Here is a 27,034-nt window from a genome sequence, read left to right as displayed (position 1 = left end):
CTTGGCACTTATACTAGAGTCCTTTGTATCTGTACTTAGAGCAACACTGCCCTTGGGGGATACTGGAGACTTCTAGCTTCAGCTGCTCCCTCAATACAAACCAGACTCCTGGGTGTGTGACTTGGAGGAATGCACATTCAGCTCCTTTAAAGCCTCTTTGGTCCTTTTCTTCCTTCCTCTGTGGTTCTCACCTAGACACTGTTAGAGAGAAGTAGCTGCAGTATTTTACTGATGGCCAGGCCTGTTTCAGGATAAATTTAATTATGAACAGGAATTATGTACAGAATGATGTAACAGAACTTCCTACTACTCAACAGTAGCTTCAGCCTGCAACTACTCTGTCCTTCTTTGTCTCCGCCCCCAGCGGGAAGTGTATCCTGGGAAACCACAGACTGCTTCCAGAGTCTGTGGCATCTCTACACTTCCTGGAAGACTTAATCTGTAAAAGCAGCAGCAAAGAGTCCTGTGGCACCTTATAGACTAACAGACGTATTGGAGCATGAGCTTTCGTGGGTGAATACCCACTTCGTCAAACCACCACACTGCATGAGTCGACTGCTGCTGCTCTCCCATCAACTCTGCCTGCACCTCTTGCGGCCGTGGAGTACAGGACTCGACAGGAGAGCACTCAGGGGTTGATTTATCATGTCAAGACTGGATACGATAAATCGAGCCCCGCTGGATCAATCGCTGCGCTCTTGTCCGGCAGGTAGTGTAGACATACTCGCAGGCTGAGAGAAGCCTGGGACATTGGAAGCCTGACTAGAGACTGGAATGCTCCTCTCAGTAGTTGTTGATGTTCAATGGCAGTGCCATGTCATCAATGTACCTCACATGCCTGCCAGACCCTCTGGCATCTGGCTTATTGTACAGTGAAATATTTCTGGAGCCATTCGTATTCCACAAGACAGTTTTGGGAATCAGTATCTGCCAAATGGTGAGTTGAAAGTGCAGATATCAGAGCACTCTGTCCAAGAGGATCTACCAAAATCCACCAATGCATCTAATTTGCTGAAGAATTTGGTTCTTGCCATATCAGACAACAGTTCACTTCTTGTGGGTATGTGGAAGTATTCTGTTTTTATGCTTTTGTTCAGTTCTTATGGTTCATCCTCAGCTGTCATCCCCCTCCTCTTTTCTCTACAATTACTAACGAGTGAATTCAATCTGCTGGCTGTTCTATTCTCCAAATGATAGCATTTGCTGTCATGTTTTGCAGGTCCACAATCCTTAAGACAGAGGCTAGAAGAGGAACATTTTATATAGCATGTGCCACTGGTTCTGCATCGTCTCTGAACTGTATCTTGCATGTTACTGGGAGGCACCCGTTTCCTGTGAATACATCTGCATATGACATTAACACTTTCATATCCGATTCTAGGTTGTCTTTCTGTTTCTGTGTCATACATTCTGTTAAAGACACGAAGCAACTCACACATAAATAGGCCTAAGATCATTGCTTGCCTCTGTGTAGTGCCACAAACTCTCTTGGTTTATCACTTTTCCTCTGTATGCTGACTCTCCCAACTCTGGAATTTTTCCTCCATTATAGTCTTTAACTCTTACACTGGACATTTATGTGCAGTGTATCTTCCCACTTTGTGGTGTTTAGATGTTGCTTGTGATTATTAGAACTGGGAGCACTGGCTGTTGGGAGTCGAAAGGACAGGAAACAGGAAGGAGGGGGGAGGAGTTCAGGAGACAGAGTGAGTTACAGAGGGTGCAGCAGCAGCTTGGTAAAGAGGTTTCCACTTTTAAAAAATAAAGTCCTGTTGAAGTGTATTAGTACCTTGCCTGGTTGATGCAACACACTTGTTCAAGACTAAGGACTTCAAGCTCTTGGAAGTGTGCCCTACCCTCATTCCAAATTAGTGTCTGAAGGGAGAGGTAGGGTTGAAGGAAACTCTGTTCTACATGCTGTTTCTGGAATGGCTGTAGTCCTGTCACTGAAAGCTCTGCTGATAGATGTTATGTTATGCAGCATTGGCCTGCTAAACCCAGTATTGTGAGTTCAATCCTTGAGGGGGCCATTTAGGGATCTGGGGATTGGTCCTGCTTTGAGCAGGGAGTTGGACTAGATGACCTCCTGAGGTCCCTTCCAACTCTGATATTCTATGATTCTATGCTTAGAATTTCCTAGTAAAAATGGCCACCTTCTCCCATTATTTCCAAAGGGCCTGATGTCAGGCTGCCCTCAGCTAAGATAGATCTGATTGATGTTGTAAAGACATTCTTATGTTAGAAAATCTGCACATCTCACATAAATCTTTATTGAAAAATAATTGGAAACCTTGAGACGGAGAGAAAGTGCTTTGTGTTTCCTGGGTATCCATTTTCCAGCTCCATTTTATAGCCCTTGTACAAGAGGGGAATACTGGTGTGGGGAGAGAAGGTGGGAAACTAGGAGGCGAGAGAGTAAGACAGTAATAGAGGAAATGGAAGGCATTTCCCCTATCTTAGAAGTGATAGCCAGGAGAGTCTCCATCTGAGCCGCCAGAGAGAGGCACATATTTCTGTGTGCATTGAAGGTCAATTTTTCAACCTGAAATTCTCTCGCACGCATTGGCAGAGGAGAAAAATACTTCAAATCAAGCTTTTTAGTCTCTCTTTTTTAAAAAAAATATCATGATTTTGGCCTCCAATAATTTTGGGGCTGATCCCTGGTTGATTGGTTTTGTTTTTTAAAGCTTTTGAGGTGAGTAATACTGTTTTATTCTCATGGGAGAGCAGCTGAAACATTTGCCCTCTTCATGGGAGGAGAGGAGCAGCAAAGAGACTGTCAGCTGGTAAGGAGGGTCTGTGAGGAATGTGGGGGATGTCGTATCACTGAGAGGCAGGGAACTGTGTCGGGGATCTGCATCAGTTGTCAGGAATCTGCATCAGCTGTGTATGGCAATCTACATTGTGTGAGAACTTCCATCATATTGTGTGGAGATTTGGGAAGGGGGGAAAGTGTCTATATTTGTGTGTATGGAGGTTCTGTTTCAGTGGCGGGTGTCGCTTTGGAAAGTACCGTGACTTATCTGATCCTGTCTGATGCTAGTGCTCTCTCTCATTTACTTTAGTAATTGCAGTCTTTGTGTTGTAGAAGTGATATTACCTTGTCTGGTGAGTAAAGAAAATAGCTCTTATGTTAAGTCTGATCCAGGAAGCTGTTCTTCCTTATTGTATCTGGCATAGGGATATTGTCAATCCAATCAGGTTTTGGAGCAGGGGAAGCATGACTTGGACCCAGAACTCCTATACATAAATTGTCTCTCATTGCTCCTCAGGACACATCAACCAGCCTGGATCTGCTCCACTAGTGGAAGCAGAACATGAGTGGGTCCTTCACATTATCTTGATTAAAAGAGTTGATGCCTACTATGTCCAATTCATTAGGATGAATGAATGTTTATCTTCCAGTTCTGTTTTGCCAGCTATTATCTATACATGTTCCACACTCCCAGAGTTCCTAAGGCAACATCCATAGAATTTTTTCAGTTTTTTAGCTGAGGTTTTCCATAACCCACAACAGAAACTATATGTATGACTGGTAAAAGAATGCTAATATTCAGAATGAATTGGGTGGCTTAATATAAGTAGAAGAACACTCCATATAGAACAACTTTGGGTATAGTTCTGCAGAAAATCCTGACCTGATAGGTTTGTGCATTTAAACAAACATGCCTGGTGTTTCTGAGAAGTTTTTCTGAGGAGCTAGTACGTGCATATGAACCCACTGTTCTACAGATTTAAGCTACATGTTTAACTGTTGCTTCTAGGCTTACGTAGAAAAGTGTGTGTGATGAAGGAGCTGAAGAGAATATTTGGTGACAGTAAAATTATGAAAAAAGATTCTTTGTGACTGCCTGCTGACAGAATTTGTTGTCAACTTAGTGTTTAGGGGCTTCCTACTTACAGTACTAAAACTACGTTCAATTGGACTTGGATGCTGGTCAATAAGTGCATGTGTGTATAATATTTTATTTGTAAACTGAAAAGTCCTTTGTTTAAACACAATGGCAAATGTGTTAAATTAAAAATTTGCATATTAAATTATTTCTTATTTGTAAAATCTGTAGGCATTCAGAATAAACTGCCTTTAGTCTAGAACAATGGATGAAAGCCTATAAAAGATGTCTACTATCTCTGACTTATAAAACAGTTTATTAAATACATTCAAACATTGTGGGTAAAATGTTGGTCAAGTTTAAATCAATGGCAAAACTACTGATTTCAATGGGCAAGGATTTCACCCTATATCTTTATATAATAAAACTACAATTTAACTATAGATTCTGCTACAATAAATTTATAAACTGCTAATCTAAACCCCTAAGAATGAAAAGATGCCTAGAAGGTGGAATGTATGTTGCAGGACAGGATTAGAATTCAAAATGACCTTGACAAATTGGAGAACTGGTCAGAATTCAATAAAGTTAAGTGCAAAGTACTTCACTTAGGAAGGAAAAATCAAATGCACAAATACAAAATGGGGAATAACTGGCTAGATGGTAGTAGTGCTGAAGAGGATCTGGAGTTATAGTAGATCACAAATTGAATTAGGCAACAATGTGATACAGTGGTGAAAAGGCTAATATTCTGGTGTGTACACAGGAGCGTCATTTGTAAGACACAGAAGGTAATTGTCCCACATTGGTGAACATTGTGAGCAGCTAGAGAGGAGGCCTTTATGGACTGATGTAACCACTTAGGAGCACATAGGGAGGGTGGCATTGTGCTCCTACTTCAAGCCTAGGACCACTTGTGACAAATGTATATATTTTGTGTAAGGGTTAGTGATTATTGTAAGTTAAAGAATTTTTAAAAGTAGAGCTTTCTAGTTTCCAAACCTTTTCAAAAATGAAGCTGTTTGGTCTCTTTTTTGCACCATCAAACTGTCAAGATATCTGCGTTGTTAATTTTCTTTATAGTTAAGATATTAAAACACTCATGTGAATTAGTCTTCATAATTAGATATAGTAGCTAGAATACATTATACATTACTTTAGTGTTTTCCTTTAATACTCTTTTATGATCTTTTTCCACTTTTGTGGCAGCACATCTTTATTTTATTTTTTTTTAAATGAAATTGGGTTTACGTGCAGATTTTGAGTTAACTGAAATCTCTTCCTCCCCAGCCATCTGTCACGCATCCTGGAGTGGCTGACGACCGTGAGTGCCTACCTCTGGGCAGACTGTCAAAAACAAGGCAGACACCTCAACCTGGTGGCATGTTTTATAATTAGATTTCACCAAGCCAGAAACAAACATGAACTCCTAGATCACTATAACAGTCTCACCACAGAGTCACTGACAGTCCCCTTAGACTCTCCAGTCTATCTTGACACCCAGACAAACTGGACTTAGTGATAAATTGTCACTTACACCAAAAATCACACTATATTCAGTTTGCTCTGAGTACCAAGAGACCAGTCACTTGCCCCAGATCAATTGATACCTTAGATCTTACACCAGAGACAACACCTGTAGCCAATCCTGTAATAAAATATCTGAAGGTTTATTAAATGGGGGGAAAAAAGAAATAAAAGCTGGTTAGAGCTTAAAGCAAGCAAACATATGCACAAATGAGTTGCAGTCTAAATCCCAAGAGTGACAGAATTGTAGTGATCTGTCAACTCAAACTGTCTTTCAGGGCAGACTCAGAAGCTAGCCCTTGGGGATCTCTGGTTTCAGTTTGGTGACACTGGTTCTGTGAGCATTCAAACTGCAAAGAGATGGAAAATTCTCCATCTGTCTTTGTTTTATTTCCTTCATTAAGCCTCCAAGTCCACAAGGCAAGTTTCCTTGCATGTAGCATTTCCAAGTAATCAATCATAGAATATCAGGGTTGGAAGGGACCTCAGGATGTCATCTAGTCCCACCCCCTGCTCAAAGCAGGACCAACACCAACTAAATCATCCCAGTCTGGGCTTCATCAAGCCTGACCTTAAAAACCTCCAAGGAAGGAGATTCTACCACCTCTCTAGGTAACCCATTTCAGTGCTTCACCATTCTCCTAGTGAAAAAGTTTTTCCTAATATCCAACCTAAACCTCCCCCACTGCAACTTCAGACCATTACTCCTTGTTCTGTCATCAGGTACCACTGAGAAAAGTCTAGCTCCATCCTCTTTGGAACCCCCTTTCAGGTAGTTGAAAGCAGCCATCAAATACCCCCTCATTCTTCTCTTCTGCAGACTAAATAACCCCAGTTTCCTCAGTCTCTCCTCACAAGTCATGTGCTCCAGCCCTCTAATCATTTTTGTTGCCCTCCACTGGACTCTTTCCAATTTTCCACATCCTTCTTGTAGTGTGGGGCTCAAAACTGGACACAGTACTCCAGAGGAGGCCTCACCAATGCATTGTATTCAGCATTGTAGTCAATGCAATCCATTGTATTATGATGTTCCTTCATGGCCCATCTGCTTTTGATAGTAGTTCTAGATGGGGGAGGGGAAAAAGCTCTTCCGATCAGGGGTCATAAGTTTAGAGAAAACATTGTCAAAGTTGTCAAGAAAAACGTACGTTTCCTTATAGCATGGAAAACAGAAATTACAAATACGATTAGTACATTCATCACCTTACAAACATCCTACAGTGTCTAAACACTAAATACATTCTTATAAGATGAATACCTATTTTGAGCAACACTAACACAAAAGTGAACTGATCTGGTCTCAGGCTATGAGTCTGTCAGTTCTTAGCTAATGCCTGCAGCCTTGTCAAGAGCTAGCTTCTGTCCTGCCGGTGTCACACCAGCTTATAATTTAGTTGGTTTGAAACCCACCAAGTGAACTCTTCCAGCTTTCACGCAGGAAGACAGCACACCATCTGTCTAAGCCAAGATGCTATCATCCACACTGTCACCTAATCACAGACGGTATCTCAATGTTCTGTAAATCCTAAAATCATAGCATCGTAGAATCGTAGGATTAGACGGGACCTTGAGAGGTCATCTAGTTCCCCCTGCACTCATGGCCGGACTAAGTATTATCTAGACCATCCCTGACAGGTGTTTGTCTAAGCTGCTCTTAAAAATCTCTAGTGATGCATTTCCACAACCTCCCTAGGCAATTTATAACCACTCTGACAGTAGGAAGTTTTTGTCCAACCTAAACCGCCCTTGCTGAAATTTAAGCCCATTGCTTCTTGTCCTATCCTCAGAGGCTAAGGAGAATAATTTTTCTCCCTCCTCCTTTGACACTCTCTTTTGTCCTTTAAAACTGTTATCATGTCCCCTCTCAGTCTTGTCTTTTCCAGACTAAGCAAATCCAATTTTTTCAATCTTCCCTCACAGGTCATGTTTTCTAGACCTTTAATGATTTTTGTTGCTTTTCTCTGGACTTACTCCAAATTGTCCACATTGTTCCAGAAGTGTGGCCCCCAGAACTGGACATAATACTCCAGTTGAGGCCTAATCAGAATTAGGAAGAATCACTTTTCATGTCTTGCTTACATCACTCCTGCTAATACATCCCAGAATGATGGTTTGTTTTTTTGGTTGGTTTTTATGACCCTATGACCCCCCAGATCTCTTTCCCTCAGTACTCCTTCCTAGGCAGTCATTTCTCATTTTGTATGTATGCAGCTGATTGTTCCTTCCTAGGTGGAATACTTTGCATTTGTCCTTCTTGAATTTCATCATATTTTCTTCAGACCATTTCTTCAGTTTGTCCATAACATTTTGAATTTTAACCTTATCCTTCAAAGTGCTTGCAACCTCTCCCTGCTCGGTGGTATTTGCAGACTTTGTAAGTGTACTCTCTATGCCATTATCTAAATCACTGATGAAGATATTGAATGGAACTTGACTCAGAACTGATCCCCGTGGGACTACACTCGATATGCCCTTCCAGCTTGACTGTGAACCACTGATAACGACTTTCTGGGAACAGTTTTCCAACCAGCTATGCACCGACCTTATAGTAGCAAACACCTGCTCTCTACACTATCGGTACAACCATTTGTTGGGCTCTCATTTCAATCTTCTCTTTTCTTTGTACTGGAAGGAACTCTGAGAAGATTACCACAAAGGCTTGTGTATTCAAGAGGGCAGACTAGATCAGAGGTGGCAAACTACAGCCCGTGGCCCACATCCAGCCTGCAGGACCATCCTGCCAGGCCCTTGAGCTCCCTGCCAGGTAGGCTAGGCCCTGGCACCTCCCCTGCTGTCCTCCTTCCCCCACAGCCTCAGCTCGCTGCACTGCTAGTGCTCTGGCCCGCCACTCCTGCTGGGCAGCATGCGACTTCCGGACAGTGCAGCGATGTGCCTGCCTCTGGCCAGGCGGCACCAGTGGTGAGCAGGAGCCGGTTCCCACAGGTTCCCAAGAACCGGTTGCTAAAATTAGACCTCTGTGGAGAAACGGTTTTTAAAGGGCCAGGGGGTGGGCAAAGAACTGTTGCTCCCAGGAGTCTCAGCTGGGGAGGCTGAGGCTCCTCCAGCCCTTCCCCCGCTTCCTCCCAGCTGCAGCATGGCCAGCCGCCGGCACCAGCTGGGCAGCTCAGCTGAACTCCGGAGTCATCCTGCTGCCGCTTCTTGAGCAGCCCGGCAAGGTGTGTGTGTGTGGGGGGGGGGTCCTGCTGCAAGCTCCTGGGCTGGCCAGAGGGGAGGGGGCAAGTGGGGCAATTGGCCCGGGCCCTGCAGGGGCCGTTGGCCCCACGAGGATGTCTTCCCTGGGCCCTCCCCCACTTCCCCTACCCCAAAGAGTGCAGCATGGCCAGTAGCTGGGCAAGTCAGCTGAGTTCTGGGTTGCCGGCAAGGTAAGGGGGCTGCAAGCTCCAGGGCTGTGGGGGGGGGGGTAAGTGGGACAATTTGCCCCAGCCCCTGGCCCCACGAGGATGTCTCCTCCCAGCCCCTCCCCCACCCCCCGCAGAGCTGCAGCATGGCCAGCAGCTGGACAGCTCAGCTGAGCTCCTGAGTCATCCTGCTGCTTTGAGCTGCCAGCAAGTTAAGGGGGGAGGGGGCTGCAAGCTCTATGGTTGCTGTGGGGGCAAGTGGGGCAATTTTCCCCAGGCCTTGTATGTCTCCGCTCGCCCCAGCCCCTCCCCCATTCCCCCCCCTTAAATCAGAACTTTTTATAGGGAACCATTTGTTAAGATTTTGGCAGCTCATCACTGGACGGCACGGCTGTGAGCTCCTGCTGCTCTGAGCGGCATGGTAAGGGAGTGAGAGGGTTGGATAACGGACAGGGAGCAAGGGGCAGTTGGATGGGGCAGAGGTCCTGGGGGTGGTGGTGGGAAAGGGGGGGTTGGATAGGCGTGGGAGTCCCAGGGGGCCTATCAGAGGGTGGGGGTGTGGATAGGGGTCGGGGCAGACAGGAAGCAGGAGGGGGTTGGATACAGGGGGTAGGTCCCAGAGGGCAGTTAGGAGCAGGGGTCCCAGGAGGAGGAGGTCAGGGGACAAGGAGCAGTGGGAATTGGATAGGTTGGGAGTTCTGAGGGGGGCAGTCAGGGCAGGAAGTGGAAAGGGTCCGATGGGTGCAGGAGGCAGGCAGGAGGCAGGCAGTTTGGGGAGGCACAGCCTTCCCTACCCGGCTCTCCATACAGTTTTGCGACCCCAATGTGGTCCTCAGGCCGAAAAGTTTGCCCACCCCTGGACTAGACGAATCAACCTATAGTGGTTCTGTGGTTGTCCCTCCCCATCAAATGGTGCTTCGCTATCAAACAGTGAAATCCTTTCTTATTACTTCTCTTATACTAGCAGCATCTAAGGTAATGCATACCATTCTGTTTTGGCTGGCCACTAGTTAAATCAAAATGTAAGATCTCATGCCTCTTTTTCTCCCTGGTGGATCCAAAGAAGCGATTGCCTTTCATTTTCTGGTTGGGCATTGACCTGTCCTCCACAGCCACTTTCCAGATAATATTGAGATAGAATTAGAAGATCATTTAAGTGGTATAGTCTCCTGTTGATGTGCACATACAAAATAATTTAATATGGGGGCAATATGTAGATAAATTTAGCAGATGACTGAGAGGGGTTATAATGGAAGTAAAATCTTGAGGGGGAAGTATACTGTTTTCACCTTTAGTTAATGAAGCATTTAGAATGCTTAGCTAGAACAGTGGTGCCCAAACTTTTCCTGTCACACTCCTCCTTGCCAGTAATGGAATCTGTCCTCCCCCGCCCCCTCCATTACAGCACAGTTGGCTCAGCAGAGGGGCTGGGGCTAGAGGCAGAGCTGGCCTGGGGGCAGAGAGTGAATGAGGGCAGAGCTGGGCTGGAGGTGGAGCAGGGGGTGGAGTGGAGCTGCAGCTGGGGCTGGTGCAGGGCTGGCTGGCGCTCTCTTCTTGCCCCCTACCTGTGGGGGCTGGCCCAAGCCCCACCGCGTCCCCCCTTCCTCCGCACCCGCTTCAGGGACATGCACCACAGTTTAGGGCCACTGGGTTAAACGGTGGAAATGTAATTGGGGTAGGAGGATGTATAACTCTATTACAATCCCCTTCTTCCTGCACCTTGACCTCAGCTTAACTCTGTTGAATCACACTTCAGAGTTCTCTCTTTTTTTCCAGGACTTCTCAGAAAGCATTATACAGTTAAACCTCGGGGCTATTGTATGCAGGTAGGTATTAATAGTTCTCAATGAACTACCATATTGTTTCTTAGTAAACAAACATTTAATGCACACACAAAAAATTGTAAATAGTATAATATATTGTACTTAGTATTTTAAATACTATGAATAACTTCTTTAAACAAAAACTTTCAAGCAGTAAATCTACTGATGTTTCTGATTTTCACCCACCCAACTGCTAATTGGCTTCATATCAAACAGTGGATATGTGTGGGACCTGCAAGACTCCACAATTAAACCTTCATAGGCATTTTTAGTAGGCTTTTCTGAAACTGTATATTAACAGTCACCCTCATTCTGAATGTTTCTAGGCCACTGTCCTGCCCTCTGCACGTCTGCAGAGACACCAAGGGACAGGTCTACACTACGGGGCTCAATCCACCTAAGTTACACAACTCCAGCTACATACCTTAGATTGACCTTTTGCGGTGTCTACACTGCGCTGAGTTGATGAGAATCTCTCCTGTCAACTTACCTTAAGCTTCTCATTCCGGTGGAGTACTGGAGTAGACAGGAGAGAGAGCGGCAGTCAATTTAAGACCCACTAAATTGACCCCTGGTGGATTGATCACTGTGCATCAATCCCTGGGTAACTGGAGACAAGCCCCAAGTATTCAAACTAAAAGTTCTCTCTCCCTTCCTTTTGACTAAAAAAACAAGTCAAATACTGCAGTATAAAGCAGGGTTACAGAAACATGGGACTTTGTTAAGTACCTGAACTCCACATGGGATATATATGACTTCTGTTTCCTGAAAACTGTAGCAGGAAACCAGAGAGGAAGAGGACTGGGTATAAGTCTAGGGAGAAGCTCTAAAAGGAAACATTAGCTTTAGGGGTAATGCTGTTTTCCTTATTCTGACAGTGTTGTTTGATCAGTGTTAGAAGAAAGAAACTCTTTGTGATTCTTTAATATTGTCTTCTCCCTTTGCTGCTGTACTTATGTAAAATGTCATCTAAGCAGTGAAGAGAGAAAGATTTGTCTGCAACCTGAAATCACCAGCAGCCACCATAATATGACTTGTCAGGTTTGCTTTGCTTCAGTCACTACTGAGGGGCTCTGAGGTGGGGTATTACTATCTGGTGGCATTAGTTAATTGTGAAGCGTTCTGAGAGAGTACCCAAAGATAGTCTTAATGCCTTGAGTAGTTTTATTCTGTGACAAGAGACATAGCAACATTCAAGGATTATGCACACTACAGATTTGATTTTTTTTCCCATGAGTGATTAAACATCTAATTTCTAATGTTTCCATCTTTCATGTCATCTCTTTGCTTCCAAACATTTGTGCAAAACTTTCCCCATTCCCACCCTACGTGGTGCTGAAACAAGACTGGGCTAAAGATCCTAATATCAATTTTAAAAAGTGTGACCTTTAAGCTACTCCTGAGAATTTGGATGTGCAACAGGGATCTAGCAGGCTGACCATGCTGGAACTGAACTATCAGTATTTCAAACCATGAATATTCTATCAGTATTCCAAAATCTTGAGTCAGACCCTGTCAAAACTTTTCTGTGTGTGAGCTTTTTCAGGAAATTTAATCAGAAACATACAAAAATATGCATACAGGTTGCACCTCCCTTTTCTTTGACTGATGAGAAGGTTGCTTTCCCATCACCTCTTGCTGTGCCCCAGCAACCTCTCCTGAACACTGCCCCTGCCCAGCTCCCTCTCCCACTCCACCATCTTGACATCAGTAGTGGAGGAGGGGGAAAGAGTAAATTTGGACTCAAAGATGTGAGCAGCAGCAGAGGGTTGGATACATGGTCCCTTCTTCCTTCCTCACCCCCACGCTCACCTTTGCTCCTCCCCACCATAGCATCATATGGGCATTCAAGGAAAATGAGTAGGAGGTACCACTGCTAACCCCCTATTCTGCAGAGCGAACAAGCAGTAGGGAAGCCAACTAAACTGTTAGGCATCAAGAGCTGCAGCTGTCTCCAGAATGAACTGCAACCCAGTGCCTATAGTCAGCCCAGGTTATCAACAGTAGCTTCTAGAGCTGAAGTGATGTCTAATGGATTTCAGCCTGAAATCCCAGTCACCAAGAATTGCTTGCAAGCAGGTAAAATTTCTCCAAAATCATGAGCCAGGAAGGTAAAATGGGAACAACTGCAAAAATGTGCATGTATTAGTTGTGCTCGCACAACCATGTTTATATACAGTCTTTTTTGCGTCTGCATTGTCTTCAGTGCATCTGTTGTACCCGCATTAGAAAACATTCCCCCTTCCTTGGACCCAGAAAACTTAATTCAGTGTGCAAACCTGGCAGTTGTGTATACAAATTTAGATATTTGCCTTTGAAGAATAAATTACACACACGATGATTTGCGCATACAATTACCTATGTTTGTGCAAATAAAGGTTTGCACTTGCAAAGCTGATTAAATAAATCTTCAAAATTTGCAAGTTTAAGAGGCTCACTGTAAATTTGACCCTAAATATTTTGAACTTATGAGGGCATCCCATTGCTATGATGTGAGTCACCAGATAGCACTGTTACACATAGTCTTGCAAGTTCTTTTCTTAGCAGGCAAATGATGTACAATCTGATGAAATGCAGTGTTAGTTTTGTAATGAACTTTCTTTTTCAAGGTGCTGTTGCAAACAGCAAATCCCTCTCTAGCCATCTTATTTCCATTCCTACCCTATTAACCCCACACATCTTTATGGTTTAAAGGCTTTGCACAGCTGATGCCATTTTTCCTTATACTTATATACGCAAACAGCTGACTTGCTTGTTTTCTCTACTTTTTCCCCCAATAAACTATATGGAGAAATGCTACTATTTTAGCTATTAGGTAGAGCTATTGCTTTGTTGCCTTACACAAGCATGTGTTTTAGACTGTAAGGATTTTACATTGTATTCATCACCTGGCACTCAGATACTATTGTGGTGGGTTCCACATATAGACACAAGATAGAGAAGTTCATTTTAAAAGCGGCTTTCTTAAGGCAGGTTAGCTTGTGTTTTAATCCCGGTCATGAAAGCTTCCTGCCTTTTTGCTTCTTCCGAATATTAACTAAAAATACTCTGAGCTATTGAATCTAAGTGGTTCAGGATATTATAAATTATAGAAAAGCAAGCAAGAAAGGGATTCTTCTTGTCATGATAAACAACAGTTCTCTGCTCTGTCCAGCAGGAGGAGAGAGAGCTCATTTAATGGCTGTTTTTGCAGCACCTCTCAGCAGAAAGTTGAATACCTTTTTTCAGTCCCTGGTTATCCTCAGCTACTAGTGATTTAATTAAAGAAATCCGGTGTCAGAAACAGTGTAAAGAGATTTAGTATTCTTTTTTAAAAGCACTGTGTTTCCCTGTGCACAGTCTGAGTCATGAATAGAAAGTGGGGGATCCCCTTGTGGATGGTAGTTAAATTTTGTACTACCTCAGTTAAGATGTTAAAGCAGACATTGCCACTAGCATAATGGTAGCTGCATTTCCAGGCTGTTCCCTAATGACCAGCTGTGCAGCTTCTCTGATGTTGATCTGCTCTTTTTTTTTTTTTGTCTCTCTCTTCTCCCCTCCCCCGCTTTCCTTCAGCTTTGAGGATTCCAGGCCACCCATACTGCCTGCTAGTTTCTAAAAAGTGGAGCTTCTTTCAAGCACTTCTCCAAATGGGGTGGCTTGAAACTACTAGAAATGATGTACATGGAAAGTTAGACCAATTTAGACACATTCTGCAGCTTAAACATGGTCACATGAAAGTCAGTTTGAACTGGTCACAGGAAATTGACTACATGTGCAGGGAATAGTCTATAGCCTTTGCAAATTTTGCTAGTAGCAGTATAAGGAGGAAACAAAGGTTATTGCTAGAGCATGCAAGGCAAGATTTTACAGAGGACTTTCCTTCCACTAAGTGCAGAAGAGTTGTAGAGGCTGAATTAACAAATATAAACTATTAGAATTTTGAGTATCAGATTGGGACTCAGGGCTCTGCTCTCAGTTGTTGGTACAGCCTCTCCAATTTGCCCTGGAACATTTGAACTCAACAACTTTATCCATTACATCTGTAGCAATATCAGGGCTGCAAGTACTGTTGATTGAAGTTTGTTTATTATTATTTTAGGGCCTAATCCAAAACAATCTGAAATGAATGGGCATCTGCTTCAGTGCACGTTGGTTCAAGCACTTACACTGCTATGGTTGGGATGCTGTAATAAAGGCTTATGGCTTGTCTACACTGTGTGGCGATGTACACTAGCGGGATGCCCTTTCTAAAGCACATTAAATGGTCCACATAGGCCCTGCTGGCACTAGGGAATCTTTAGTGCACACCAGCAGAGTCTACATGGACTGTTTAATGTCAACACTTTAGTGCACTTTGAAAAGCTCTTGGAAACCTCACTAAATTGAAACTCACTAGGGAGCTTTAGTGCACACCAGCAGGGTCTCAGAGGACCAATTAATGTGCAATATGTTGGCGTGCATTAGAAATCAACCTTCTTTCCCCTTAGTGCACATTACCGCACAGTGTAGATAAGCCCTTAGAATGAAATGGCCATATGAGGCTCATCTTCTAGCTACTTAAAACATTATTTAAAAGGCACAGTTTGGACTGAAAAAATTTCCAAACTTCAGCCTCAAAGGGAACTTCTAAAGGTTTGTTTGAATGCTATTCTGAATCACCTGTCTGTCTGAGGTACTTATGTGGCACCCCATTACCACAGTATCTCAGTGCCTGACAATCCTTTTAATGCATGTGTCCTCACAAAATCCCTGTGAGGTAGGGAAGTGGTGGTGGTGTGGCCATTTTAGATGGCAAACTCGGACACAGAGAAACTAAATGACTTGCTCAAGCTCACTGAGGAAATTTGTGTCAGTACCAGGTCTCCAAGTCCTGGGCTAGCACCAGGACCATCTTTAACTGGGAACAAGAGATGTTTGAATGCTATAAGATAATCACTGTTCCCTTTTAGTCACCATTTTGTTCTACAACCTACATAGAAATAAAATAGCACAAAAAGTACAACTGTGACAGGGTCAGGCCAGATGGCTACAGAAGAGTGCTCGTGTTGGGTTCCGGGAAGTTCCACTGCTAAAGGACCCTCCGTCCGCTTTTGGCAGGGGGTACAGGGTTGGGGGAAAGCAGCGTTTTGCCCCTGGGAAAAAGGAGGCTGGACATTCACCTCCCCATTCCCCTGTTACTCATCCCAAATTTCCTGTACAGGCAGAGGAGCCCAAGAGGTGCTATCACTGTATGTCCACTGAGCACCTGAGGAATAAGTGTCTTTGCTGAGTGGAAGCAGGCAGCCAAGTAACACAGGAAGCTGCTGCTTCTCAGAGTCTGGCTGCTGCCTCTTTCCACACAGGACTTGTAAAGCTTGCTTCCACACAACCAAGCAGTGAGCATATGCATGCTGTTAAATTGAATGGGAAAGTGCTTCTTGGACTTATCGATATGGGGGCTGACATTTCTGTGGTCAGAAGGGACCTAATCCAGGAGAAGGATTTGTTGCCAGGTAAAATGGCAGAATTAGAGCTGATAGGGGTTACAAAGTCCTTGCACCTTTTAGCTAAAGTACACATGCAAACTAATCATTTGCAGGCTGAGCTGACTGTTGCTACAGTGGCACACAATTTTGCACCGTTTCTACTGGGAAATGTATCAGGGGGTAGCCGTGTTAGTCTGGATCTGTAAAAGCAGCAAAGAGTCCTGTGGCACCTTATAGACTAACAGACGTACTGGAGCATGAGCTTTCATGGGTGAATATTCACTTCGTCAGATGCATGTACATCACCCATGAAAGCTCATGCTCCAATACGTCTGTTAGTCTATGAGGTGCCACAGGACTCTTTGCTGCTTCTACTGGGAAATGATTTCCTTAATGTGGCAGAATCTATCCCAGAGTTGGTTAACAGTGAGAAGGAATCTTGTGCTAAAAGTCCCCGGCGGGGTGGGGGAGGGTGAAGTCACTTGGGCTGCTGGGAGAATAGGAGAGTGTCTCTTAGATTCCTCTGTAGCAGTAAAAAATGCAGCTTTGGGGGCAGGGATGGTTGTAGCCAGTTCCTGTAGCCCTGGGCTCAAGGACAAAGCTCAAGAGGGAGGGGTTGGACAAAGCCAGCTCCTGTCCTGTAATCATCTCCACGGGGGAGGGGAATGTACTACCTTGTAGCAAGAAGGCCACCCGGGGCGGCAAGCGCATGCTTGGGGCGGCATGCCGTGGGGGGTGCTTTGCCGGTCACCGGGAGGGCGGCAGGCAGGTCACCTTTGGCGGCGTGCCTGCGGAGGGTCCGTTGGTCCTGCAGCTTCAGTGGAGCCGTGGGACCAGCGGACCATCCGCAGGAACGCCTGCAGGAGGTCCACCAAAGCTGTGAGACCAGTGGACCCTCCGCAGGCACTCCTGCGGGAAGTCCACTGGAGCCGCGGGACCGGCAACCGGCAGAGCATCCCCCCGCGGCATGCCGCTGTGCTTGGGGCAGCGAAATGTCTAGAGCCTCCCCTGGAGCCACCCCTGCTGCTGACTTAGTGACCAGAGAGACTGAAGTGTTCTCCAACTGGTTTTTGAATGTTATAATTCTTGATGTCTGATTTGTGTCCATTTATTCTTGTACGTAGAGACTGGCGGGAGGCAACAGATTGAAATATCAGCAATCCTGAGGTGATGTGGCTGAAACTATACATGTGAGGTAAGTTTGCATAGGGTGTACCTGACTAAAGATAGAGCTGGCTAGTGTTGTCAGCACTTAGGGCCCAATTCAAAGCCCACTGAAGTCAATAGGAATTTTTTGCTTGACTTCAATAGATTTAGGATATAATCCAAAATTTATTTTTTTTAAATTTACTTTTAAAAGCTTCCTAAACCAAGTTGCCTATTCCTGAAATCAGATTTTTTCTTTTTAAAAATGAGTTGGAATTTGAAAGCTCTTATATAACATTTTTATATCTGTACACCTTACAGCCCTTTATAAAGGTGGATAAGTTTTATTATCCCCATGTTACTCATGTGATGTGGAGAAAGAGGATAAGGAAAAGTTATTTAATTGTTCCCATAATACAAGAACTAGGGGTCACCAAATGAAATTAATAGGCGGCAGGTTTAAAACAAATAAAAGGAAGTTCTTCTTCACACAGCGCACAGTCAATTTGTGGAACTTCTTACCTGAGGAGGTTGTGAAGGCTAGGACTATAACAGCATTTAAAAAAGAACTGAATAAATTCATGGTGGTGAAGTCCATAAATGGCTATTAGCCAGGATGGGTAAGGAATGGTGTCCCTAGCCTCTGTCTGTCAGAGGATCGAGATGGACGGCAGGAGAGAGATTACTTGATCATTGCCTGTTAGTTTCACTCCCTCTGGGGCATCTGGCATTGGCCACTGTCGGTAGACAGATAATGGGGTAGATGGACTTTTGGTCTGACCCAGTGTGGCCGTTCTTATGGTGAAAATGGAGGTTCAGAATGTTTAACTGACTTGCCCAAGGTGTCTCAGTGAGTCAGTGGCAGAACTCATGATGAAATTCAGATGTCTTTCCTCTCCTAGATCTTACCCGCTGGACCATGCTGACTCTTTAGATGAAAAGAACAAAAATATTGACATTTATTCCTGGAAAAAAATACATCCCTCAGGATGACAATAACTTAGAGAAGACTTTATACTATATGATTTGCAACATACAACAAAATGCAACAGTTGTAGCATTAAATAACAGCAAAGAGAGAGAGAAATATATTTTCTGATGAGATTTGAAAAGAAGTGGAGAGTCAGTGAGGCACAGAGCTACAGCAAAGGCTATTATAAGGGGCTGGAGAAGATTCTTGCACCAGGGTGGTCAATTTGTAACAACAGTTGCAACTCACAAAACACACATACTTGAAAAAAAAATCCATTAGTAAAGCATGTTATAAAATTGTTTAAGACACAGACAGCCTCCTTTCCTCAGTCGTGCAAATAATTCCACTGCAGTCAGTGACATTGCTTGGGTGACTAAAAAGAACAGATTTGTGGCTCAAGGTCAGCTTTTATTTCTCTAGCTGTTTAGTAGTTGGAATATATTTTCAATAAATTATTTTCTGATTCCTAGTTCTAAACAAATTCTTAACCAAACTCTATTTTGTTTTCCAATTAAAAATACTAACCTAAGCCAAACAACAATCCCCACAAAAGCCAACAACAACCACTAATGAAAAGAATAGCTGCTAAAAAGGAAACTTGTAGTGGTTGGTTCACATACTGGGGGCCTGATTCTCCATTGCCCTGCACCTCGTTTACTCCAGTGCAAAGTGGGTGTAAAACGCAACCAAATCAGAGTGGTAGCATTCTACTGCCACTTTGCCTTTGTGTAATTGACTACACATGGTGCAGGACAGAGGAGAATTAAGCCCATGACCTCTCTTCTATGTGATCATATTGTTTTCATCAATGGAGGGCAGTATAATTGCAGCTGTTTGTAGGTTAGTAGCTCCACAGCCTCTGGTAATAAAAGTATTATACATAGCAATACCGCTTAAAAAAAAAGGCCTGTAGAAACATCTTACCCATCTCATCAAACACACACTTCATAACTAGAAAGTTATATGGAACAAAATAGTAAGTTGAGGCCAAATCTGAAGAATCATAGGGATTGCTTGCTAAAATAATGAAGGATGGTCTAGTGGACACGGCTGGCTCAAGAAACCTGGTTTTCATTACCATCTTAGCCACAGACTTCCTGTGGACAAGTACCTCAATTCCCCATGTCTAAAATGAAGATAACACTGAGAGGTTGTGAGGATGAATGTATTAATATTTGTGGTGCTTGGATACTGTGTTCATGATGGCCATATTAGTACCTCTCTAACTAGTTAGATACTTCTGCCTAGAAAAGCACCAAGAGGACTGAAGTTCTACAGTAGACCAGAAGTGGCTGTGGAGCTCAAGAAAACTAGCTCCTTTCCTTCTCTGCAGGAAATTTGATCTCAGCCAGTCTCTCTCAAGAACCAGTAGCCTTTGAAGGTGGCTATGCAGAGAGAGAGAAAGAGGGACTCACTGTGAATCCCCTTCCAAGATCAGGTGCTTGTGGGTAGTGAGATTATGAAGTTTGATTGAGGAGTTCAGGATATGACCCCCAAAGGCAAATATTTCTTTATTACTAATAGTGATTAATATTTTATTCACCTCCAGTTTCAGGACCTATTCAAAGACCTGATCCATGGTCCATTGAAGTCAACAGAGAGGTTCCCATTGATTTTAGTGGGTGCTGGATCAGGATCCCTAAATAAATAACCACTGCACATTTTTAGTTACTCAGTATATTGTTTATATTCTACAGTTTATATTGTTTTTACAAGAAAACTCAGCAATTGGTATGTATAATATAATTTAGGCATATGTCTCTAGAGGAATATGGGAAAAATCACCAATGGGCTCATTTCCTGGCATCACTGACTGCTTTCCACCTTAAAAAAAATAAACTAATAGAGTTTTTGGTACATTTCCAGCCACTTTTGACCTCTCTGATCCCAGAGGGGGAAAAAAACTATGGAAAATAATGCCATGGGGAGGAAAGGATGTTTCTTTGCTTTGCCAGTGCAACTGGGGGAAAGTATAGTGTGATGGAATAAGCAGTTTCTTTATATCTAGAAGGGAGATTTCCTTGCTAGGTAATATGGGAAATTATAGTTAATTGAAACGAGTGGGGAGACCATCCCATTCTAAAATCATTATTGGGCATTTTCTTGCATTTAAATGGGAGTGTGCTTCAGGTATTTACTTTCCCTAGCCTTCTCTGTAGGACCTGATCCAAAATATTTCACGTTAGAATAGTTCAACCAAATGAAGATGTTTTAGCTATAAAAAGAGTTGGCAGTTTAAAAGGTCAAGTTAACAAAATACAACCAGTGCTTCCCCTCAAGTCAAAGCTCCATGTTTGGGTTTATGTGCCTAAGAAGGAGGGACAAGTTATCCCAAATTGTCTCTTGTTAAATTTGAACATAGATATTTTTATACATCTTTCCATGGATGAAGAGTTTGGGTTTTTTTAATTTTGTAGAGGTTTTTAACGTGAAATGTTTTGGATCTGAAACTTTGCTTTAGAAAAAGGAAAATAATTAATCTATCAGTGGTCCCCAACGTGGTGCCCGCGGGCGCTATGGCACCTGCCAGGGCATTTATGTGCGCCCACCTAGTGCCCAGCAGGGGAGACAAGTCGTGGTCCCGCGTCTGCCGGGGACAGAGAACTCCAGGGCTGCAGGCTACAGGAGCTGGTGTTCTCTGTCCTTGCAGCTTCTCTCCAGCTTCTCTCTTCTCTCTGGATTCATATGTTATATTAAATATGATTTTTTTGGATTTTTTTAATGTACAAATACAAAATAAGCCTTGAAAAATTGTTGGTGCCCGCCACACTCTTCTGAAAATATGAATGTGTTACTGGCCACAAAAAGGTTGGGGACCACTGATCTATATGGTTACTTTAATCGGAGAAATGTTAGTAAGCATGTAAGTAAAAGTGTAATCCTAGCAGGATTTGAACTTGCTACCTTTGAAATGTGAAGCAGACTTACACAGAGAAGCTAAATTCAGAGGTGAGTTTAAGAAAGTTTAGAAAGAGTCTCAGATGGTGACTTACACTTCCAGACACTCCAGTGCGTTATGTCAATTTAGATGCTCACTAGACTCCATTAACCTCGCAGATGCTGAGTAACTTAGATCTCCTTATACTGACTTAGTCACCGTTACAACTATTTACCCCCACTCTAATGAAATCGAAAGCTATGTCTACACTACAGCCTATGTCAGCAAAACTTATGAATAAACGACCCCCCTGAGTGCCATAAGTGACACCGACTTAAGCGCTTGTGTGCACAGCAGTGTCTCAGTGGGAGGACTTCTCCTGCCAACATAGCTTCTGCTGCTCACAGAGGTGTTCTTTTAATGTCAGTGGAGGGGAGGGCTCTTGCCTGTCAGCATAGAACATCTTCACCTGATGCACTACACTGGTACAGCTGTATCAGTACAGGTGCAGCGCTGTATGTGTAGACATGGCCTAAGTGTAAGTTGATGTAATTTATACATCAAGGAATGGGAAGAAGATGCATGTTCCAGAAGCCCCCATGCTACTTTAACTTAAACCTTCCTACCCCACCCTCCAGCTTCCTGAAGTGCAAATTTCTCCAACGTGGATTTCCTTAGATATTGGGCAGGGGGGTCTAAGAAGCTCTACGGGAGTCAGATTGAGCATAAAGGAGTCTAAATAAAGCTAAGAAAGCCTGTTTAGCAAAAAGGTTGCTCACTTAGACAGGGCCTCTGAGTGATCGTTTTAACACTGACTTCAATGGTGGCAGCACCAGACTCTGAGATGCCAGGATAGACCATCTTTACTTAGAACTTTACTTAAAACCTAATCATGGTTTGATAGAAGTCACAGACAAAACTCCCATGAAGTCAGTCGGGACCATGATTAGGCCATTACCCTTCATGGGGAATGTGGAGCTATTTTTGGTTACTAAGGCAGCATGTACACTACCCATCACTTTTGACGGCCTTAGTGTACTGGGTCCCCACTGCAGTGTGTTGTACATGTGTCATTGAAAGGCTCTGGCCAGGGGAAGGGAGGCAGGGGCCATGGCTCAAGCTGTTCCCCACTGCCAGAGCCTTTCCCTGTGGGGAGGAAGAGCTCTGGTGGGAACGGGGGGAGTCAGTGAGCCTTTTTCCCACTGCTTCCTGCTGCCAGAGTCTTTCCAGGCAGCGGAGAAGATGCAGGGAGTTGATAGCCTTTCCCTGCTGCCCCTCTGCCCAAGCCTTTCCCTGTGGAGGAGAAGGGCTCCAGCAGCAGAGAGCTACTTCAGCCATACCCCCACTACCGGAGTCTTTTCCTGTGGAGGTAGCGGGCCACTACCCAGCTTGGGCCAGTAGAGAATGTGTGGGGTATGCACTCTGGGTATGTACCCATACCCTTCAGGCATGTCTTCACGGCTTGATCCAGACCTCACTGTCTCCACTGCTATTTATAACCATGGGAGGGGAGCTATACATTTATGTACACTACACGCTGCTGAACGAGTTCTGCAGTTTAGACACACCTTAACAACTCCCCTATATTTCCATTAAAATATTTGAATTCAAGGGAAACAAGTAAAAGTTGATGTTAAAAATTTCATTCAAAAAGCCTGGACAGTGTGGTGTCTAGTTCCTTGCCAAATATCCAAATAGTTAGAGAAAATCAAATTTAATGTCCTTTTTTTATGGTTTCTTCAACAAAAATGTGAGCATATGCTGCTTTTTACAGTACTGCTGTGTATCAAATTTCTCCATAGACGGTATGGTGTACGTAGGGATGTAAATGTGCATCTGTTTTCTTTGTACTGTAAAGCACCCTGAAAGGTAAATTGGGCACTCTTTCCTGTCCGGAAATTTTCCTGTCCTGTGATCTAATTCAAGATGCCTGGCTACACACACAGTTGTATCAGTTGAATGATTGAATGGTAAACTGGTGCAACTTCACTGCATAAACAAACCCAGACTGAGCCTGGTCTACTCTGGGGAGGGGGGTCGACCTAAAATATACCGACTTCATTTAGCTAGTCACATAAATGAAGTTGGCATATCTTAGGTTGACTTACCTGGCCATGAGGATGGCAGTGAGTCAACTGCTGCAGCTCCCCCGTTGACTCCGCTTCCACCTCTTACAAGCTAGAGTTCCAGAGTTGTCAAGGAGTGCCTTCGGGGATCGATTTATCCACGTCTAGATCCCCAATAGATCGATCCCTACCCGTTGATCCAGTGAGTAGTGAAGACCTGCCCTCAACACACTGTGTTCTGTGTCCTGAAGACTTTATTTTTGTTTTTTGCTGTATCCTTTAATCTAAAATAAGTCATCCACACTGAAATATATATTCTCTTAAGAAAAACAGGTGAGAAACTTACAAAAATATTTTTGTAAATTTTCTTAGGATTCAGTCTGAGCAAAACCACACTGTTGTATTATTAGGGCAATATAGACTCCAGCAAGTTTGCTTCTGTGCAGATGATAATGACATGACAGCACTCTTTTCCTACCAGCTCAAATCATTCTTGACTCTCAATTAGCCTATCCAGACAGGGAGGAGACTTTCTTGCTACACTCTGCAGTATGGGTTTATTTAAGAGGGAAATCTCCTGGCAGGATCACGTGGTGTTAGTACATTTTGGTGTTGTGTTTTTCCAAAGGAGACAGGCTTGATTTATTTCTGCAACATAGCTACTGTAGTACTTATCTCTTTCTCCCCACCAAAACTGCATTCTTAAAGGTGGACATTTAAGATTTTATAGTATCGTAGAGAAAGAGAATGTATCTTTAATGGCAAGATGTATTCTCCTGATGCCAACATAATTTTCATATGATAAACTAAATCGGTTAGCATATTTGACTGTTATTTCTGGGAAAGAATTTGCTTCAGACATATAATGTCTTTCCTTTTTTCTTTCTTATAATAACATCTTAGAAAGCAGGAAGAGTGTATTACACTAAAACAGCCTTAGAGAGAAGTTCTGCTCTGAAGATATATTACAGCAATATTCCAGGAAAGTGAGCTGCCAATAACCAAGGAGGAGGACTTGCTGATAGGCTGTATTACTCAAAGCGTGACACAAGTGAAGAAAGGGGCAGCTTCAGTATATTCTAAGATGAAGCTCAGCAAATGAACAGAGGAGTGGAAAGCTGCTTTGATTGCCCTCTGCCAGGTACCAGGAGGAAAAGCTGGTGCTAATGTCAAATCTGTTTGTGTTTTTTTGTTTGTTTGTTTTTTGTCTAGACAAAATATTTACATAAATGGTCAGATTCGCATCTGGCATAGTACAAGCTTTGAAAACTTGAATGATTAAAATTAATTCCGTTGTGTTCACTAATGTGGAGATACACAATGCTATAGTAAAACCTTCCTTCAACAAAACCACAATTGCATTACCTGTCAAGTCTGGTAATCCTGTATACAGCCAGACCTGAAGAAGAGCTCTGTGTAAACTCGATAGCTTGTCTCTCTACTAACAGAAGACGGCCCAATAAAGATATTACCTTACCTAACTTGTCTCTCTACTATCCCAGTACCAACATGGCTTCAACAACACTGGCTATAACAAGATGTGTACAGGGGGTCCCCGGTATACATCAGGGTTGCATTTTTGAAAAGGGCAATGGATACTGAAATGACGGATACTGGGGAATGTTTCCGCATAAGAAATAATGGTCCACCCGCCTCTTCCTGCCCAGTTCCACCCCCTCCTCCAAGCATGCCTCATCCCAGCTATTCAATGGCGTGCAGGAGGTGCTGGGAGGAAAGAGAAGGAGTTGGTCGGCAACCCATGTGTCTGCTGGCAGACAGGAGGTGCTGGGGGGAGGGCACTGCCAATGGTTGCTAGCACACAAAAGGTGAAGCAAGTAAGTTGCAAATGAGGAATATGTGGATTGGGACTGATGTGAATTGGAATACATTCCACTATTGATAAGCAATGGATACACAAAACGATGGATAAGGGGGAGACGTATATGGGGGATCCCGTTATATATTCCAACACATCAGATTAATTGTTACAATGCAATTCTTTTTAATGTCTTCTGGTATTTCAAAATTTTATAATGTTAATGTTTGTGTTAGAGGAACAGGACAAAGGACTGGATGCCTTGGTATAAATCACCATAACCCCATTGAATACTTTGTAACTATTCTGATTTACCCCAGACAAAGATCTGGTCCAAAGGTTGCTTGATTAAATGTGCACATCAGTTATAAACAATGAGGTGAAAGATATGGTCTCTGACTTTTTTAAAGCATATAGGAAAATGGAATATTTCTCCCTAGACACAATCCAGGAATAAATTCTGGACAGATAAATACATAGATCAAGATTTCATTGTTTTTGATGCATTTAAATTTGATGATTAACAAAATTTTAATGTGACCGTGTCATAAACAGATAGCTAAGGGTTAATGTCTCTTTCACCTGGAAAGGGTTAACAAACAACACCTGACCAGAGGACCAATCAGGAAACAAGATACTTTCAAATCTCCATGGAGGGAAGCCTTTGTTTGTGGTTTTTGGGCTTTGCTTTGTTCTCTCTGAGTCCTGGACGGGACTAGATGTGCAACCAGGTTTCTCGCCAATCTCCCTGCTACAGTCTCTTATATATATTCAGAATAGTGAGTATTGAGTAAAAAGGCAGTTATAGTCTTTTGATTATTTCTGCATTTGCAACTGTGTATCTGGCTGGTAGAGTTTTAATGTGTATTTGGGTGAAAGTATTTTAAATTGTATTTCTGCTGGAGAAAGCTTTCTTTCTATTGTCTATAAGCTGAAAGACCCTGTAATATTTACCATCTAGATTACAGAGATAACTTTTACTTTTTTTTTTTTTTTTTATTAAAAGTTTTGCTTTTTAAGACCTGTTTGATTTTTTCCCTAGTTGAGGCTCAAGGGAATTGAGTCTGTACTCACCAGGGAATTGGTGGGGAGAAGGGAAGGATAAATTTCCTCTTTGTGTTAGATTCACGGAGCTTGAATCTGTATTGCCTCTGGGTGAGGGGAAGGAGGGAGGGTGAAGGGGGAATCCCTTTGTTTAGATTCACGGAGCTTGAATCTGTCTCTCTCTCCTAGTGTACCCAGGGTGGGAAGAATCTGGGAGGAAGAAAGGAGGGGGAAGGGAAATGGTTTATTCCCCTTTGTTGTGAGACTCAAGGAATCTGGGTCTTGGGGGTCCCCAGGGAAGGTTTTGGGGAGACCAGAGTTTATCAGACACTCAAAGTTCTGACTGGTGGCAGCGTATCAGATCTAAGCTGGTAATTAAGCTTAGAGGACTTCATGCTAGTACCTCATTTTTGGACTCTAAGGTTCAGATTGAGGAAAGTATACTATGACAGACCGTGTACGAAACCTTGCACCAACATTGTGCGTGTATATGAGGACAGAGAGGGGGCGAGAAAGAATATGAACTAGATGAACTACTCGTGGAAGTAAATGGCTTTTATTCTGAATTGGTTGGTCCAATTGCATCTGGCCAGAAAGAAGGAACAGTGAAAGCTGATTCAATAGCAGAATCTTTGTTTAGTTGATATGATTCTTGGTACTGTAGTTGACCTCATTATAGGTTGTCGCTATGATACATCATTCCTGTCTAAAAATCTGGTGGTATGGTTTGGGTACCTTAAGTTTGGAGGCAAGTGCTGTATGCTGAAGCCTGTAGTGGATCCCCTTAACTCTTACAACTTTTGTGAAAGCAATGGAGAATTTTCAGAAGAGTAGGAGCTAACAAATTATTCCTGGTATAGGTCACCTTTCATGTATCTACACTAGCAATAAATACACCCTGCACACCTATGAGCAAAGACAGAGTAGTAGGCACTGAATTGTGAATCAGGTTGTCTTTGAGTCACAATGTCTGCTGAGGCTATTCATGTTGTGATGCAATTCACATACCACCCTCTGCTCGGGGCTGTGCCTAAAGTCACTATCTAGCTCTTTGGGCTTGTCTACATGGCGCAGCAAAGTAACGTTGCACTCCAACTGTCCTGTGTAGACCTGCTGGTGCTC

The 27,034-nt window shown here is 43.3% G+C and overlaps 1 long non-coding RNA gene across 1 annotated transcript; it reads left to right on the top strand.

The window, feature by feature from the left end:
* The first annotated feature begins 607 nt into the window (after positions 1-607).
* Positions 608-25,415, top strand: LOC116835849 (uncharacterized). Its single transcript, XR_004376314.2, has 3 exons — positions 608-1,060; positions 17,114-17,184; positions 23,956-25,415. It is a non-coding gene; the product is annotated as an uncharacterized LOC116835849 (long non-coding RNA).
* The last annotated feature ends 1,619 nt before the right edge of the window (positions 25,416-27,034 follow it).

Source organism: Chelonoidis abingdonii, chromosome 2 (assembly GCF_003597395.2).
Source record: "Chelonoidis abingdonii isolate Lonesome George chromosome 2, CheloAbing_2.0, whole genome shotgun sequence".
NCBI lineage: Eukaryota > Metazoa > Chordata > Testudines > Testudinidae > Chelonoidis > Chelonoidis abingdonii.
Note: the sequence above shows the minus strand (reverse complement) of the source record. Positions and strands in the feature narration are given on the sequence as shown.